We start from the raw sequence: 15,481 nt of genomic DNA on the forward strand, positions 1-15,481 counted from the left end.
CATCTACATGCTTGTACACACACATGCACACACATGTGCATGTTCACACATGTACACCCATACATATAATTATTTATGTGTACATATACAGTTATGTACAGTTATACACATATATATGTGTGTGTAATACAGAGATACACACAGACACACATGCATGCACATATATACATATATATATATATACACACACACATATATATATATATATATATATATTTAACTCCCCTCGCTTGACACTGGACAAGATGGATTTAAAATGTACAGAAAAGCCATGATACCCTTGAGCAGGAGCAAGAGATTCTGATGTCCCCGGCCAAGCACCGAGCATCCCATAAAGCAGCAGTGATTTAGACAGAGCTCTGCTGGCTCAAGAATACACAGTCAGACAGTAGGGCCAGCCACAGGTCCAGAAACAAAGATGGTCTGTCCTGCCCTTTGATCTGTGCCAGTGGGAGTTCTGTAGGAAAACAGGGAATGCAATCGCTGCATAAATGCTGTGAACAACTGGACATGCGCACAGAAAAACATGAAGTGAGAACTGACTTTAATCATACAAATACAACCGATGTCGGAAGAGTCAGAAACCCAACACAAGTGGTAAAACCCAGCGGCTTTAGATCGTATCGTAAGTTATCAAATCGCCTCGTCGGTGTCTTATACAGGATAGGAAACCGCCAGCCATGAAAGGAAAATGTAAAATCTGGTGTGAACTGTGGTGAACAGCATTTGTTTACAAAATACACTGGGGTTGGGGGTTAGGACCTGAGACCTGTTGACGCATGTGTGGCAGAGAACTTGCCCTGGTGTAAAGGGGCCTCCCGGGAGCCACCCTCCCCTGGACAGTGGCATGGTGACCCTGAGAGATGCTTATAAACATGGATACTTCATTCCGATAGAAACAGCAAAGCACACACGGCACTGAGAAGTACAGTTAAAATCACGAGGCATCCACTCAATCAAGGATGAAATATTTTCAAAGAAGCAAACTATACAAGATTTTGGCGAGAAGCAGGGCCCCTCACCCACTGTCATGGAGGACGCACATGACACAGACACATCTGAAAGGCGCTTGGCATCGTGTCCACAATTCTCTGTGACCAGAGAACCCAACATCCTGCCATGGCGGCTCAGCTATGCCCAGCAGGAAGATGCTCGGACACACTAGATGGACAAGGGGCCCACCTGCTGTAGGGGTTCCCACTGGGGAAGTGGACAGCAGCAGCCACACTAACACACACAAACTACCACACACTAAAGAAACAGATTCTTAAAATTCCAGGCAAGTGTGGGACAGTGGCCCATGTCAGGAAACTTGGTAAGGTCGAGTGGGTCCGAGACCCCGGCACCCAGGCTCCCTACGCCCTACTAGATGCTTGGCCTGGAACACATGACCACACTCCCCACGTAAGTCACACAGCCCAGAACTGAGTTATCCACACTAATGAGGTATCTAGAGGCCCTGAGGGTTAGCCAATAAGCTTCCCATCCCGAACATTTTTCCCTGCAAAAGGTATTTAATCTCCCTGAGTAGTTGGTATGCACCCATTTTCCATGATGAACAATCAAGAAACAGCTTGGAACCTAGGACTTTTGTTAAGAATTGGTGGGGAGCATGGAGAAGGCCTTTGTCTACTGAGCCACACTGTCTAAGTCTCCCACAGAAGGCCCCTCTGCACTCCCAGACAACCACCACTAAGCTAAAGGACTTTCACTGATGAGCTAAGGAGGAAGTCTCTATTCCCCTAGCACTCTGCTTGTCATCATCCTTATCCCCCAGCCCCCAACTCCATTTCCAACTCCCCAATACCCAGTGACGCCTGGATGTTTGGGAGTTTGGTAGCCATCGGCCCCCTGGGCTCCTCATCACAGGTCCAGGGATCTCCGACCCTCCATTCCCAACTCCTCAGTGCAGGTTTTCCAAGGGTTACTGGATTCCTGGGAGTCAGAGACCCCTGCCTCCAGTCTCCCACATCCTAGGGTGTTTCCCCACCCCCTGAGCAGTGCACCAGAGCTTTGCTCAAGCCCAGCACCTGACAGAGGCTGCACAGAGTAAATGCCGGCTAGCACTCTGAATTCTGCCTGCCCAAGCAGTGTGTACCACACCCCAGTGTCAGGGCAAAAATCAGACCCATAGCTAAGGAGATGGCTATGGTCAAAGGGCTTGCCGTGTGCATGAGAGGGCCCGTGTTCAGGTCCCCGGCACCTACACAAAAGCCAGGTGTCCCGGGTGCTTCTGCAACCCTGTCTCAAAAAGTGAGACGTCGAGCCATTGAGAAAGACCTCTAGGCTCTACACACACCCACAAAAGAAAGATAATTTATTCTTGAATTGTGTTTGTGCAAAGTTCAGGAGTAGAGAGGAATTAGAGACTATGGTTAGTGGGAAGTGGAGAAAGCAAGACTCCTGCCTCCCAGAGGGGTCTGGAGTGTGGAACTTGACAATGGGCCCTGGAAGGCCGGGCGGGGCTCTGTTCAGTTCCATGGACTTTGGTGAATGGATGTTTTGGTTCCCAAAAAGTCAGAGCAAGGAACAGACTGAACTCAGGTATGAAGGACAGCCTTTAATGCCTCCTGGGCAAGTTCCAAACCAACTGTTAGCAGGAAGCCTGGGATATGCAGGGACCAGAGACCCTTTCCAGATGCTCACTTACTGGAGACTGACCAAGTAGCACCTCCCACTCGGGCTCCTAGTGCTGGTGCTGAAGCCAGAAGAGAAGGACCAGAGGCCCCCGGACACGAAGCGTTCCTTCAACAAGGACCATGCCCATGTAGCCTGGGTCACTGACCCCTTGCATGTGGAAAGAGTCTTCACCTGGAAAGATGCAATGGTCCCTCATTCCGTGAGCTATGGTATAAGGGGAAGGAGGGAAGGGTACTTTCAGCCAGGTGACAGGGTCTGGGGGAGATAAGTTAGCCAGCCGTTCCTCTCAGGACCACAGCTAAGGCAGTCAGCCACTTCATCATGAACGCCCTCTTCTCCGGAGTGCCTGGACTTTTCCCATCCCTTTTCTAGGGACGACCATTCCCATGAAGTATGAAAGACTGTGGGAGGGACCTTTGAATTGCCCCATCTCTGAGCTGCCAGGACAGCTATGTCTCCTGTGAGGACATTTGCCTTCAACCCTACTGTGCTATGGAGGGAATCTGCTAACTTCAGAGCCCAAGGAAAAGGGTTGGAGATCCTCTTGCCACCAAATTTGGGATAAATTCCTGTTTGGGAGGAAAAGGAATCAAGTCTCTTGAAGCATTCCCAGTATATACATTCATATCTGCGGGACGCCTTCTCACCATCCTTAAGACACTCACCCCACCCTCCCTGCCTGTGGATTTAATTGGACTTTCTCCCTCCCTGGGTTCCCAAGTAGCCAAGTTTCTCATTCTCCTGTCCTGAGGAGTCAGGCTCCTAGCTGCCAGCGCCTGGCTCTAGTGATGCGCCATTAAAATCTTGAGATCTTTCTGTTCCATTGCCCCTGGCTGAGGACCCTTCAGCTCAGAGGTCCTTAAGCCTGACTCCCCTCCCCCACCCCTGCACCCCGGAGATTCCTCCTGGTTGAGTCTTACAGAGAGCCCTGAGCAAGCTCTGAACATCCTGTTCTCTTCTCCCTTGCCTCTGCAGACAAACACCAGTCAGAGGTTCAGGACGTAGGCAAAAGTCAAGCAGCTATGTGGAAAACACCCAGAGTCGTCACGTGCCAAGGAGTTTGGTCCCCAGGTGAGGACCAGAATGTTGTGGAGCTGTAGTGTGTCCACACATCTGTCAGTTCACAGCCGTAAGATCACAAGGGCCCAGGGATGGGAGCTCCTCCATGGGCCTCCGCTGGTGAGAGAACCAACAGAACACAAGCCATCCCATTTGGACGCCGTAAGCTATACAAAGAGCAAAGTTCTGGCTTATACCACACTGGGCATGAGCATGCAGAAAGAGATAGCCAAGCCACAATGTCTAAGCCCCTCCGTGTCCCCCCAGAACAGACAGGTTCAGAGAAGGTACACGGTAGCTGTCAGCCTGGGGCGAGAGAGAGTGGCAGGGGAAGGACCAGTTAATGGTCTGGGGGGTGCCTTTCAGTTGATGAACATTTTCTAAATTATTATAAAATTGTAGAATGTGATGACAGCCCGTGAGTGTAAAAGGTAGGAAACTCCACTTTACTGAACACTTCAAACGGATGGATTCCATGGTACTTGGATTCTGTCTTAATGAAGCTGTTAAAGAATAAAGGGACTGGGAGGGAAGAAGTGGGTCAAAAGGCCTCCCACAGGCCCCAGGTCCTGGGCCAGGGCTCCTTAGACACTGCAGGTGTCTGTGTGGGGGGTGGGGGGATGCGTGTGTGTATGTGTGTGTGGTGTGTATGCATGTGTGGTAAGTGTGTGTGGTATGTGTGGTGTGTGTGTGGTGTATGTGGTGTGTGTGTGTGTGTGTATGTGTGTGTGTGGTGTGTGCATGTGTGGTGTATATGTATGTGTGTGTGGTATGTATGTGTGGTGTGCGCATGTGTGGTATGTGTGTGGTATGTGTGGTGTGTGTGTGTGGTGTATGTGGTGTGTGTGTGTGTGATATGTGTGGTGTGTGTGTGTGGTGTGTGTGCGAGTGTGGTGTGTGTGTGTGGTATGTATGTATGTGTGTGTGTGGTATGTGTGGTGTGTGGGGTGTGTGGGGTGTGTGTGTGGTGTGTATGTGTGTGTGGTATGTGTGTGGTGTGTGTGCATGTGTGTACACATGCTCTAGTGTGCATGTTTACGTATGTGCGGGTATGTGTTCACAGGTGTCCATGGGCACGTAGAGGTCAGAGGTCAGACTCCACTGTCATTACATAGTTGCTGCTCACCATTTTGTTTGTTGGTTTGGTTTTTGTTTCTCTTTTTTTGGAAAAGGTCCTGACTCGCTATGTACTCTGGCTGCCTTGGAGTTTGGCTTAGAGAATAGGCAGGCCTCAAATGCAGAGAGCCACCTGCCTCGGCCTTCTGATTGGTGGAGTTAAAGACTTGCACCACAATGACCAGTCTTTGTTTGGTTGTTTTATTTTTTTTTAATTGTGTGTGTGTCTGTCTATCTTCTGTGTCTGTGTGAGTGTGCATGCACACATGTGCACATGTGTACATGTGCACACTCACATGATGTATTATTCCTCTGGCACCCAGAAGACACTTGTGGACCCTGATTGATTCTTTCCTTCTACTGTATGGGCCCAGGACTGAGGTCAGCTTGTTAGACTTGGTGACAAGTACCTTTGCCTACTGAGCCACCTTGCTGGCCACCATCTTGCGTTTTTGAAACAGAATCTCTCCATTAGCCCTTCTCCTCTCTTTCCTAGTAGGCTAGATTGGCTGACTAGCGAGCCCTGGATCTGCCTGTCAATGTCTTCATTGTGTTGGGATCGCAAGCATGAGGCAAAGACACCCAGTTCTTCTCTTTTCCCTTATGTGGGTGCTGGGGCTTGAACTCAGGTCTCCGTGCTTGCAAGCATGCGCTTTACTAAGCTCTCTTCCATCTTTCTCTTCTCCCTCTCTCCTTTCCTTCTCTCTTCTCTGTGTCTTCTCCCCTCCCTCCGGTCCCTCCCTTTCTCTGTCAGCTCCCGTTCTTTTACCTTCCTTTGTCAGGAGCCCACGCTGTAGTGACCCTGCCTTTAGAAAGCCACTTTCCAGCTTTGTAGTATTGGGAAGTGCTCAGCAGCTCTGGGTGGGGGGCAGAGGGTGTGAGGGAGGGTACCTGGCAGTGCCAGACTCAGAGAAGCAGAATTCCCGGGGGAGTCGCTGAGGTCAGCCCAGGTCGAGAGACAGCGGCACCTGGGGCTCAGCAGGAAGCATTCCTCACCCACGGCCTGTTTTAATTTCCCAGAGATAATAACAGGGCACAGAGAACCTGCCAGGCACCCGAAGACAGATGACCAGTGCTTGCAGCGTAATAGTCTGTGTCAGAGAAAATTGGAATTTATATCTCCTGAGGCAGAGATCTCTTCACACCGCGATGCCTGCGTCCCTAGAACGCTGGGAGTCTGCCCTGGGCTGCTCACTGGAGACACAAACAAAGACAGAGTGCCGTAGAGGAGCTCTGCTCCCCAAGTCCTATTTTTAATATCTTAATTGAGTCTACAAGCCCTAGGACAGTGCGGAGCAAACAAATCTCAAGATACACTCTTCCGGCACTGCCTGGATGAAGGTCACGTTCACCTTCCAAAGCGCAGGTGCGGCGAATCAGACAAGCGAGGCTGCCGCTTTCCTGGGGTTTCGCTCTGTCTTTGTGATTGTTCTTGCTTAGCTCTCCGTGTTTTTAAAGCTTGTGAGCAAACTGGAAAAATCCAAGCGTATGTCCCCACCTGAGTTAACCTAGTCATTCTTAAAACCCCAAATCCGTCTACAGCCTTCTGTTCCCACGGCCCAGAACACAATCTTCTCTGCACTTGATTTAAGCACGCTGACAGGCCTCTGCCTGCACGCCTGCACCGAGGCAGCAGTGGTACATGGCGTTCATAGATAATGCATGAGCCAAACCTCGGTGGATGCAGGGACCGAGAGCATGGAGCTGTGTGGCTCCTGTGTGCCATCCTCCCTGGAGCTTTGGTTTTGGAGCCTCTGCACAAACACCTTTACTCCGGGTAACAGAGTGGGAAGAGGCTTTTGTCCATGGAAGTGGATTTAATTTTTAAACTCGCATTAGGACAGGATTAACCTTGCTGAAGGGTACTGCAACATGGCCAGAATGGATAAAACTCATCCCAGTATGTACTGTAGGCGAGAAACACTGGTGCAATTAAACATTTATGGTATGTAAATGCCTCCTCTCAGCCTCCTTCCTCCCCACGGTCGTCTCTGAGGTGCAGGCTCTCTGCCCTGCGAAGGGAACACAGGCTACAGCACAGGCCTGCCCACGTGGCTTTCTTTCCATCCTCCTACCACACTGACCCTGTTCCAGAGACAGGTGGGTAAGCTAGCAGGTTTGTGCACACATGGGTGTGCATACACACATAGGAGGGCAATCCCTGCCAAGGCTCCTTAGAGACATGCTCTCTGCAAGCCGGAGAGTGCCTGGTGTGGTCTCTGTCCTGTCCTGTGCATTGGAGGAACTGGAGGTTAAAAAAAACAAATCCCAGAGAAGATTCTGATTGGCTGGCGATCGCGTCTGAATCAGGTAAGGATGGAGCTTGTGGAGAAGGTGATGCCTCCCACTAGTGAGCGAAGGCTGACCCACTTGCTGAGAGATCCTTCATCTAGGGAATCCTTCAGTCCTGCTCCATGACTGATCTCTCGATACTCCATCTAGAAGTTTTCAAACCTGAGTAGAGAGTTGCACAAGCAAGTTATTACTTCTTTCTCAAGCACTTGATTTTTTTTGAAATTTCTCCACAAACTTTCTCAATAACAGGCATTTCAAAAGAACTGGCAAACGAGAACTGAAAGTAGGCTGTGGTCTGTCCTGTGGTTTCCCCAGCAGAACTCAGATCTCTGCTCCAACTGGTGGCTTAGCTGAAACGCCCGGGAGAAACTGCTGTAGTATACCAGCCCCAAGCAAACTGGTGGCAGGTTCCTCCTCTCAAGGGCTGGACAGCAGGTGTCCCCTGTGACTCCTGGGGAGTTGCACAATGTGAATTCCCTGCGACCATCTCTCTACACAGTCCTCAGAAAACACCAGGGAGGTCATGTCACTACCTGTGCACTAACCATCACCATCTGGAGAGAACCTGTCCCTTCTGAGTAGGGACAGGGGCCTTAGCAGCTCCTGAATCACCCCAGTAGCTCACAGCAGTGAGTGAGGAAGACCTGGTGTCCCCTGGAAGCATGCCAGAGAGCCTGGGGCTGCCTCTCCCTCTCTCTCACTCTGCTTGTACTGGCTACTTTTATGTCAACTTGACATAAGCTAAAGTCATCTCAGTTGAGAAAATGTCTCCGTTAGATTAGGCTGCAGGCAAGCCTGTAGTGTGTTTCTTAATTAATGATTGCTAGGGAGCTCACAGGGCATTGTGGGTGGGGCCGTCCTTGGGCTGGTGGTATTGGGTTCTATAAGAAAGAAGGTTCTGCAAGCTATGGGGAGCAAGTCAGTAAGCAGCACCCCTCCAGGGCCTCTGGATCAGCTCCTGCCTTCAGGTTCCTGCCCTGCTTGAGTTCCTGCCCTCACTGCTTTTGATGATGAAGTGTTATATGAAGTTATGGTGGAAATAAACCCTTTCCTCCTGGAGTTGCTTTGGTCATGGTGTGTTATCACAGAAATAGTGACCCTAGCTAAGACACTGCTCCTACACCTGTGTAGGGACAGGTTAGTTGCTGCAGGGCAGTGACCCCAGCGGGGGACATCTGTATACACCTTTCAACCAGCCTTAACATAAAGTGTCTTCAGCGGCCTACGAAGAGTGAGTGGTATCCAGTAAGGGGTTAGGACGGTTCCAATCCCCTTCCTAGCCCTTAGCAATGGGTGTTCGTCACTCTTCTGTTTAGAGGATGCAGAGACTACCCAAGGAGGGAACACAGACTAGCGTAGCCCCTGTCCCTCATAAGACTGACTCCCTGTGTGGGGCTCGTTGCTTTAAGTTGTTTCAAAACTTACTTTTCATGATGGTTCTTAAACACTTTAACCTCCCTTTTAGCCTACCACCCACCAGAGGTAGTGCAAAGAAAGGATATGGGGGGAGTGGACCTGTTTAGAAAGGTTCTTTGGAGCAACTCCCGTCTGTATTGTCAGGAAATCAGCAGTTCAGCTCACAGGTCAGCGGTGGCAGCTCGATGGATCCACTCACAAACACTTCAAGGATACACCAACCGTCCAGTTTGGTAAAGTTGGGATAACAAACACGTATTGGCAGTGGTGGCACTACCTAGCAGAGACAGCCAGGCCTCAGCTTTGGCACGAGTTGGCACAAGGGACCAGGAGGGACGCCAGGAGAAGTTCTTGGCTGTGCCTCTCTCAGTAAAACAAAGAACAGCAAAGACTCAAGACCAAGAAGCATTTAGCTATGCAAACCAAGCCAAACTCAGCCTCCTTCTCTGTCTGTCCAGTTCTTTTTACTCCCTCCAAACGTCACGTCTTGCCTCAGCATGTGAATCTGTCTCAGCTGACATCGCTCTGCCAATCAGCCCGAGTCCAAGGAAGGGGCAAGAGAGTGCAGCACACCACCAGAAGTCTGGCGGGTGCATTTCTCTCTATGGAGTCCTGACAAATGGAGCTCAACTACACGGACCAACACGTGAGCTGTTAGCAATGAATGCTTCATCATGTGTCCTTTCATGTGCTTGTTTTAGCAGAACATCTTTCCCTTGTGTCTGCTTCAGTGAAAGTGTTCCTTCACGAGTCTACCTGAGCCTTTCACCTGTGTGCCTACAGGAGAACACTCTTTCATGTGTTTGTCCCAGCAAAACACCATCCAGTACAACTGACTTTCCAAAGAACTCTTAAGTTTCCACTTCAGAGGCTCGCCTTTTGAGTTAGCCTCTGACACAGCCCATGTAAGGACTGATACACTGGCCTTTCTGGAAGGAATTGCTTTGTACTTCTTGTGAACAGGAGTCTGAATAGAACAATGGAACCAAGGAGATGGCCTCTTAAATCAAGGCACATCCCTGGCTTCCTATCCAGCAACTCTCTCCCTTTGTCTCCTCCCAAACCCCGAAGGATGAAGGCAAACCTTCTGCTAGGTGCTTTGGGAATTCTGGAAGACACCCCATCCCATCTTCCAATGTGAGCTGGCTTTCTCCTAAACCAGAGCTCAGGTCCAGCCTCAGCAAAAGTATGTCTCTGGGCCAGTGATGGAAGTCATCATGCCAACCTCCCTTTGAGATTCTCCTCTTGACTTTCTTGAGGCCAGACTGATGTCCTGGGAGCAAGGGTAACACTAAGCACCTGACCTGGACATGACAGCAGTGGACATAGTTAAACAGGGACTCAGGAAGGGGCATCTCAGTGTGCCCCTGCTCTGCTCTTGCTGGCAGATGCTAGGACTAGCCAGGGAAGGACTCTCTGCTCACTAGACCACATGCTCCCTGGGGCCCAGAGAAAGAGGCCTTTGGTTTTTCCCTGCCCTGAGCCCCAGAGATCAACTGTCCTCTCTGCTTTCCCTGAAGTCTGTCAGCCTTGTGGATGCTTGCCTAAGGGTGGCGTTGTTCACACAGTTGACACTCTTCAACCTGGGCAACAAAGCAAAGGCTGTCACCACCAGAAACAATGCGAGGAGCCCTTAGGAACCAGTCTGCTCCTGCAGGCCTCGGGTTCCCATTGTTAGGGGGCGATGCTGCTGCTGAATCTAAGGGCAACGAGTGCTGCAGACCTGGAAGGCTGGTGCTCCCAGCTTCTAGAAGTTTCCAATGCCTTGGAGTTGGTGCTGCCTCAGCCACAGGGGTAGAAAGACCCCCACACAGCCTCTCTTCTCAGGCCATATCTAGTCTGAGTCCACTTACTGAGCTATAGATGTTTGCTTTTCTTCCTCCATCTACAGGGTCCCACCCCAACCCTCCCAGTTGGAGCTCTACCATGTTATAGAACCGCAGCCTGGAAGGTCCCTGTGTGACCCTCACCCCCAACACAGAACCAGGCACAGAGAGACTAGTGTGTGTTGCTCCCCTGTGCAGACTCTCCTCCTACACCTTCCTGTTAGGGCTACCCGATAGTCTCAGAGGGCCCTACTGCTGCAGCCTTCAGGCCCGTGTCTCCTGTTTTTCTGACTTTGCCCTATTCCAGTGTCTCACCTCACTCCCAATACAAGTACTAGCAACAGCCTCCTGAAAACCCAGTCCCATAGACTTCCATGGGCTTCCTTGTGTGCTTCCATATCTGATGACTGCTATATTTCTTTCTCCTTTGTCCACCCAGTCACTCCCCTCCTGCCATCCCTCCTGAGGGAGGGCATGTTGAACTTTGCCCTCTAGATTGCACATGTGTCTCTGAGATGGTTATATCAGTCTCCTGCTTGCCACCATCTGGAATCTTGTGGACCTAATCTCCCGGGCTGATGGTCCTGGATTGTATAAGAGAATAGACTGAGCAAGCCATGACGAGTAAGCCAGTAAGCAGCATTCCTCCACGGCCTCTGCATCCATTCCTACGTCAAAGTTCTTACCTGGAATTCCTGCCCTGACTTCGCTCAGTGATGGAGTGTAACCTGAGTGTTTTAAGCTGAAATAAACCCTTTCCTCCCCAAATTGCTTTCGATAATGGTCTTTTATCATAGATATAGAAACCCTAACCAAGATGAATGTGTGTGAGTGAGAAGGTAGATAAATGGGTAATGAGTGGATAGGCAAATGGATGGACAGATGGATGGATGCAGGGACAAATAGATACGTTGATAGGTAGGTGGGTGGATGAATGCATGGATGGATACGTGGATAAGTGGATGGGTTGTTGAGTGGGTGGATAGCTGTATAGGTAGGTGGATGGGTTGGTGGACAGATGGATGGGCTGACAAGTAGATTAGTGGGTGGGTGTATGGGTAGACAGGTGGATAGATGGATGGATGGTTGAATGAAGGTTGTTCTTAAGAGGTTCCTTCAGCCCTGAAAATGACTCAGGGGACTGAAAGTATGGCTAGGTCTTGCTTTGGTGCTAAGTCACCTGGTTCCAGATGAGGACAGTGGTCCTGTTTTGGCCACTGACTTCAAGACATCTTTCCCTAACCCTGGCTTGTTGGGGAGAAGCAAAAACTGCAGCTAGAGCCACTGCAATGATTCCTAAAGGGACCCCGTGGCACTGAGGGTGGAAGGGACTTGACCTGGTAGAGCAGATGAGGTTGTGACATCTGGACCTGGCTGGATATGGGAACCAGACCAGTCTCAGACTCTGAAAATATAACCCAGAACTAAGCTCCAGGGTCTGGTGACTTGGGATTTCCTGCTCAGTTCAGTGTTGCAACTGTGTGCAGGATGCTGCCCAGGGTTCATGCTTACAAACTATGCAGAACACTGAGCACACCATGATTCGCTGACAGCTTTCGAGCTGGCTCAGAAGAAGCTTCCAAGACTAACTCCACCTTCCAGAGGCCTCGCAGTCCCAGGTGAGGACTGGGAACAGGGTAGGATCTGATTCTCCATGACAGCTGGGTTCCAAACAGCTGCAACCCCTTCTTCGCCCCAGGCCAGTGGCTTCTCTCCCAGTGGACAGTTTCCTGCTGCATCCATCACAGACCTACTCGGGGTGGTCTAGGCAGAGAGACTCTATGCCCAGTGGCCTTGACCTTGCCACCAAGCACAGACTTACGGAGATGAACAGCTAAGCAGTCAGCCACAGGACAGGCAGCCTCCTCCATCCATACCACCAGGACTCTTCCCGTGTATGAGTTTCTCTACTATGACCCAAGTAGCCCTCCCAAAGAGCCCTTCCATTCTCTTGCCCTCTTTGCTGGATCCTGGGCCTGTACACAGTCAGTAGGTTCCCTTCAGAAACTTCCTGACCTCCCCCTGCATTGGAGAGTGTGTAGTGAGTACAAAAATAAAGCACCCACTATGTTGGGTAGAGATTGGTGCTTGCAGAAAGATAAGATGAGACAAGAAAACAGAAGGGGACAGGGTGCTCCACTGAGATAAACAACCATTGACAACTGAACCACAAGCCAAGCACTAACGTATGTTCCTATCCCAGAAGCCTACCTGTTTTTAGAGCAGTCTCAGTCCTGGCTTACAGACAGAATTACAAAGCTCAGAGAGGGTGTGCAGGTGGCCAGAAGGCACACAGCAAATGGCATGCATTGAGCCCATTTCTCCTTTCTCAGAGCTTTCTGTTTCCATGTTAAGAGAAGGTCAACCAGGTGGAACTTGGCCATGTAAGGTAAACAAACACCTACAAAAAGGATAAGAAAGAAATGTTTTGGGGTGTCCACAAGCCAGGGTGACTCTCTTCTCTTGTCTGCGTCAAGACAAGAAAGAGTTTGCTTTCCAAACTCCTGCGGTGGGGTCTGTTCTTTCAATGGCCAAATATAATAAATAAAAAATATTTGACCTTGTTTTTGAAAGACATTCAAGTGCCACCTAATCTGGTGGCCAGAACACTGAGTGTCAGGTCCCTCTAAGTGCCAATTTGAATTAATGAATGGTGCCATGAATTGAATGTGAAATGTCCCCATAGGCTCATGGTTTAAACTCTGAGTCCCCAGTTGGTGGCCCTGTTCCAGGAGGGGGTGGGATCATTAGGAGAGGAGGCTAATAGGTCACCAGAGGCAGGTTTTTTGAGGTGTGTTGATCTCAAACCCTTCTGGTCATCTGTGATGTGAATAGTTGGTTCTCCCACAAGTTCCCACTGCCACGAACTGAGTCACTACTGCCATGGTGGGTGGAAACTCACTGAAACATTTAGTCAAAAACAATCTGTTGGGCTGGAGAGATGGCTCAGAGGTTAAGAGCACTGGCTGCTCTTCCAGAGGACCCTGGTTCAATTCCTAGCAACCGCGTGGTGGCTCACAAACATCTGAAATGGGATCCGATGCCCTCTTCTGGTGTGTCTGAAGATAGCAACAGTGTACTCATATACATAAAATTAAAAAACAAAAACCTGTCATGCTTCAAGTGGTTTCTGTCAGAACTTAGGGTCACAGTGAGGTCAAAGTAAGCATTACAGATGGTCACAAAGTAAACTCCCAACCTGTCTCCCACCCACTGAGCTCCCTAATACAAGCACACCAGCTCAAGAGTGCTACTCATAGATGTTAAAGGCCTTTGTTCTACTTTGTTTTCTGTTGCTGTGATAAACACCATGACCAGAAGCAATGTATGTAGGGAAGAAGGCTTTGATTTCAGCTTAAAGGTTACAGCCCATCACTGAGAACTGATGGGTCGTGGCAGGAACTCCAGGCAGGAGCAGGAAGTACAAACCATGGAGGAATACAGCATGAAGAACACGGCTTGCTCACTCTTGCTCATGATTGGCCAGCTTTCTTATCGACAGTAATCTGGGCCATCTTCTATTAGTAATGGAAAAATGTTTCACACAGGTACACGGGCCAATCTGACAGAGGTGATTCCTCACTTGAGGTTCACTCTTCCTGGAACACTCGGTTTGTGTCAAGTTGACAATATAAACTAAACAGCATAGGCTTTGACAGTCTTGATGACAAGCCCTCAGAGAAGCAAGGATGGACACCCAGTGGTCACCACCTCAGAAAGTGTCAGTAGACACAGTACCTTGTCTTACTGGTCATGCCTAGGGACAAAGGCTAACCAGATGATGGGGTTAATCCTGTGAATAGCCCATACCTCCCAGCCGACCAGTGCATTTCTGCCAGGGACCAAAGACACTTTCTGTTACTTGAAGGGACACTTTCAGTTCTTCAAGTGACAAAGAGCCACTTCTGCCCTCCTCCCCTCCCCCCATGCCTTCTGTGATCTGAGGCATCTCTATTCAAATGCTTTTGTTTCTCAATTCCTGGAAGCCTTCAGTTTCTCTGTGGCTGTGGGAAGCTTGGATTTGCTGCTGAGAATCTGGGCTGTGGCTTTGGGGCTCAAAAAAGGGGGGAACCATTTCTCCTGGGAGGCGCGGGAGGAAAATCATTTTGGTGACTGTAGGTAATTAAGTCGCCACAGCGCTATGGAACATGCATTATATTATACGATGATTAATCCCTGGGACAGCGGGGAGATTTTTCATCTTCAAAGCTCTCCTCAGCTCCTCATTAATCATCTCAGCCCCAAGGAAAGAGAAGCAGCTTCAGTTTCTAAGAGGGGAAACTGAGTCAGCTGGGTTTCTCTGACTCCTCCCACCCCTGGGCGGAGACAATAGGAGGCCAAATGCTACCAGGGCCGCCAAGGGCTTTCTCCACAGTTGTTTAGTCCTGGCATCAGCCCGTTTCCCACCCTCACCGGGACCTGCATGAGAATCAATAAAAAAAAAATGTTATTTTAAATGAAAAGAAAGCAGCCCGGCTCCACCGGTGGGGGCTGCCAACGCCCGTCGCTGTTCTCATCTGCTTTTGTTCCCTCTGCCTGAGTACCTGCACATTTGCAGCGCGCAGCCTCTATGGGAAAGCAAAGCATCGCCCAGTTTTCTCAGTGAGCAGTTTAAAGGAAAGTGCTGTTTTTCTCATAGCCGCCTTCCTTTGCAATTGGGACATCGTGCTATAAATACAGCCCATCCTGCTTTGCATTCAAATTGTTGTGAAAGTTTGGGGCTGTAAATAATATGTTCTAGGTGCTCGAGACAGAATTTTTATTATTTTTTTCCCTCTCAGTTCCTGGAGCCCGTGATAAATTAAACATTTCTTTTGCACTCCCACCATGCAATACAAAATACAGGGTTGATTGCTTCACACCTGACATCAAGCGTAAAGGTGACCTGTAGGTGAGCAGGGGGTGGAGAGCTGTTCTGTGTGAGGGGAGGTTGGGGAGCAGGGAAAGGAAGGTGCTGTTCTGAACTCAGTCTTCCCCTTGATGATGGTTCTCTCTGAATGACCTTCTGATAACAAGAAGGCCTCACACCCAAATATCTCTTTCACACAGGGGAAACTGAGGCTGAGAAATGTCTGCTGCAAACACATCCCTGCCCACTATGACTAGAGTGTAGCCCCCTTCCCTGGCCT

The sequence above is a fragment of the Rattus norvegicus genome, chromosome 3 (assembly GCF_021556685.1).
Source record: "Rattus norvegicus strain SHRSP/BbbUtx chromosome 3, alternate assembly SHRSP_T2T, whole genome shotgun sequence".
Lineage (NCBI taxonomy): Eukaryota > Metazoa > Chordata > Mammalia > Rodentia > Muridae > Rattus > Rattus norvegicus.